The sequence below is a fragment of the Sinocyclocheilus anshuiensis genome, unplaced genomic scaffold (genome assembly GCF_001515605.1).
Source record: "Sinocyclocheilus anshuiensis isolate Anshui unplaced genomic scaffold, SAMN03320099.WGS_v1.1 scaffold1859, whole genome shotgun sequence".
Classification (NCBI taxonomy): Eukaryota; Metazoa; Chordata; class Actinopteri; order Cypriniformes; family Cyprinidae; genus Sinocyclocheilus; species Sinocyclocheilus anshuiensis.
Window position 1 is genome coordinate 291,170 of NW_015551109.1, and position 4,099 is coordinate 295,268.

Below are 4,099 nucleotides of genomic sequence, written 5' to 3' on the forward strand. Positions count from 1 at the left end.
TATAATAACTGTAATAATAATAACATATATAAGTGTGTATATATATATATATATATATATATATATATATAGGTCAGTGGCCCTTGGCTTGGTATTGTTGGCAGAATTCGGCCCTCGGCGAAAACTAATTGAGGAACCCTGTCCTACTGCTACCTCAACACAGCTGTGCCAATTCTGCAGCTTTATTTTCATGAAGCAGCTGACCACTGTGCCCACCTTTCGCCTGTTTTTGTTGTCCATCATGTCCCTCATTGCTGCAGTCAGACTGGAATCTGATGGGAAAGGGACATCAAGGCTATTTTTGCCTGAGTGCACAGAAAGGATGAGGAAGTCCATGATGATGCCCCCTGAACAACACAACCCTGGGGCAAGAGTGGGAGAACATGTGCGGGACAATCTGGCTGCCACTGTGTCTGCTCCAAACATTTGTGTGCCTGCTCTCCATCAGCACGACTACCTATAAGACATTTAAAAAGAGTAAAACATTTATATTTCATGTTGTCAGCATTCCATGTTTACAATTAAATGCTAATTTTTGTTATAACTTCATTCTTTTTTATTTATTTAATTAATTTATTAATTAATTAATTTATTTATTTTTTGGTGTAGTGGGCTAAACCACTGAACTGGAAAGCAGAAGGTTGCCGGTTCGATCTCCGCAGCCGCCACCACTGGTGTGTCCTTGAGCAAGGCTCTTTATTCTAGGTTGCTCCAGGGGGATTGAGGGTCCCTGTAAAAAGAGCACTGTAAGTCACTTTAGCTGTAAGTTTCTGACAAATGCATAAATGTAAATATGATTTTTGTCTTGGGCACACATGCTCAATAAAGCTGCTTATATATTAAAGTTTAATTCTTCAAGATACTACTATAATATAAATGCATACATAGTTTATACAATATCTATTTGGGGGGTTTAAATGGTTAGTTCACCCAAACATATAAATTCAGTCATTATATACTTACCTCCACGCTATTATCATTTTTTTTTTTTTTCTGAACACAAAAGGGGATTTTGGTCAAGTTTGTCCTGCTGATTTCTGTTCATGCAATATCAGTCAGTAGGGCCTGACTTTCAGAAGCTTGATGATGCTTTTGAAACTTGAGCTCTATTGACTGATTTTGTATGAACAGAAACCAAAAGAAATAAACTTGACCAAAATCACATCCTCCATGTCTTTTGGTCCTTTTCTCGATGTTCTCGCTGGCTCTGGGCTCACTGAGGATGAAGAGGCCACAGCAACATCTGTCCCAGATGAGGCAACAAGGGCAGGTGGAGTGATGGAGTGATGGAGGATCTCATCCATGGCACTACACCATTTCCAGGATGCTGCTGTGGACTTCTCCATCCTCAGTGCTCCCATTTCAGATCCTACAAAAATGCACAAACATAATACAAAAGTAGTCATTTTAACAGAACATTGCCATTTGATTTCTCTATTAGAAGGAACAAAATCTAGACTAAACAAGATCTTACTTTATAATTTTGTTTCAGGTTTTCCCTTTTTCTTCACAATTGCCGCCATCACATTGCCCTGCAGGCCCTGCTCCACCACAAAAGCTCGTTTGAAAAGTTTGAAATTACAATAATCAAAATAATTACAGCTTAGGGTTTAAAAATATGTTTTATTCATTTCTGTAGTATACGCACTCACAGCATTTGATGGCAGCATTCTTTCATCAGTCACTCTGCACTGGATGTGTGTACATGTGTGCTCATCTGTCTCTGTAACATCCAGATAATATTCAAGTTACCTTTGTGCTCAATAGTACATTTACATGTTGAGGTAGATGCTGATGTGTTAGCTCACTTTTTATCCAACACAAATGTTCCTCAATTTATCAACAGTACTAATAGACATATAAAATAGATAGCTCATGTTTAGTTACTTTATGTAAGTTTTTTTATTTACATTATTACAGTCATCTAATGTAAGCAGTGTTGACAACAGTGTTGTTGTGATGTTCTCATCTGCAATACTTATCAAATATTTTCCTATCAGATATTAAATATATATTTAGTAAGCATCTTTGTGAAAGTATTCATACCCCTTCATTTTTTTTTTCACATTTTGTTATGTTGCTGCCTTATGTTAAACTGCTTTAAATTACTTTTTTCCACATCAATCTACACTCCATACACCATAATGGTAAAGCAAAAAAACAATTTTTTGAACATCTTTGCAAATTTATTAATAATAATAATAAAAAAAAACTTAAATAATTCCATTGCATAAGTATTCATACCCTTATCTGGGACAATTGAAATTTAGCTCAGGAGCATTCATATTGCTTGTAGATGTTACTACCCTTCGAGTGAAGTTAACCTGTGGCAAATTCAATTGAATGGGCATGATTTGGAAAGGCACATGTCTTAATAAAAGGTCTAACAACTGATAATGCATAGCAGAGCAAAAAACTGCATTCTACACAGTGTGTGTAGGGGCAGTGTCAGTTGGAACACAGTTCATGCATGGAGCAGGTGGATCAGGTGTGTTAAATAAGAGAGGTATGCAAAATATGCAGAGCGGTGGTACACTAAAGCCCTATTCGGACGGTAATTGTTTCTCAGGGGGACGTAAGTGATTTTCACCATTTACAGGGGGTAGTTGGGGATTTTAATGCTGTCCAAATCCAGGATGTCTGTGTTTTTCTCTCACCACCCCCGAAAAATCCCCGGCCGAATTACTTACTGTTTTTTGACAAACACCAAGGTCGTGTGGTAATTTAATTGCCGTCCGAATCCACATCTCTTAGTTTACGAGAAGAAATTGATTCAAAATTCAGTGTTTAAAAGCTTTTTGAGCATTCCCGAACACCGTAAGGTAACGTTGTAGCCTACTTCAGTGTAATTTGCATACATATTTAGCCTATTTCTGAAATTCTGGAAAGTATTTAAAATAACGGTAACACTTTAGAATAGGGAATACTTATTCACTATTAACTACGACTTTTCCCTCAATAAATTCCTAATTTGCTGTTTATTAATAGTTAGTAAGGTAGTTATTAAGTTTAGGTATTGGGTAGGATTAGGGATGTAGAATAAGGCCATGTAGGTTAAGGCATTTATATGTGCTTAATTAGTACTATACATGGCTAATATTCTAGTAATATGCATGCTAATAAACAAGTAGATAAGAGACCCTAAAATAAAGTGTTACCAAAATAGCAATACTTCATAACTGCTCCACCACAGCGACTGGGGGCAGAAAGAGAAGAAAAGCATGTAAACATACGAAATGGGTCTTTATTGTGGCAGCAGCAGGTATGCAATACAATTTTAAAATGTGTATTATAAACAGATATATATCGCGTATAATTATATACAACTATAGCGGTCTATTTTCCTATTTTTAAACAGGAGATTTAAATAATAAATAGGATTACATATTATAAAATATGCTTGGAATAATAAGAATACATTTTACATAATAATAAGTATTTTTAAATAAATTTTACACAACAATAAGAATAAATTCATCAGTCATGTGACTGGCCACGTGAGCGGCACGTTCCCGGGTTCGTAGGATTACAAAACTCGCTCCTCCACTGTGAATAGATCGCCATCCGAATCCATGAGTTTTATCACTGAGATGATATGTAAATGTATTTTTACAGACGTCCATATGAGAAACAATTACCGTCCAAATCGGGCTTAAGACTGGAATTGAGAACCACTGAAGACGATCCAATTACGAAATAATAAAAAAAAAAGGTAATTGCAATTTTTCATCTCACAGTTCTGACAGTTTCATCTCACAGTTCTTTATTATATTATTATTATTTTTTTTTTTACAATCCTGAGTTTATATCTGTCACGAATCCGGTCCGTGACCTTCCGGCCGATTGTGGCTCCATGAGTCAAGTCAAGTCACAGCTGATCGCCATGAGTCAAGTCAAGTCACAGCTGATCGTCATAAGTCAAGTCAAGTCACAGCTGATCGTCATGAGTCAAGTCAAGTCACAGCTGATCGTCATGAGTCAAGTCAAGTCACAGCTGATCGTCATGAGTCAAGTCAAGTCACAGCTGATCGTCATGAGTCAAGTCAAGTCACAGCTGATCGTCATGAGTCAAGTCAAGTCACAGCTGATCGTCATGAGT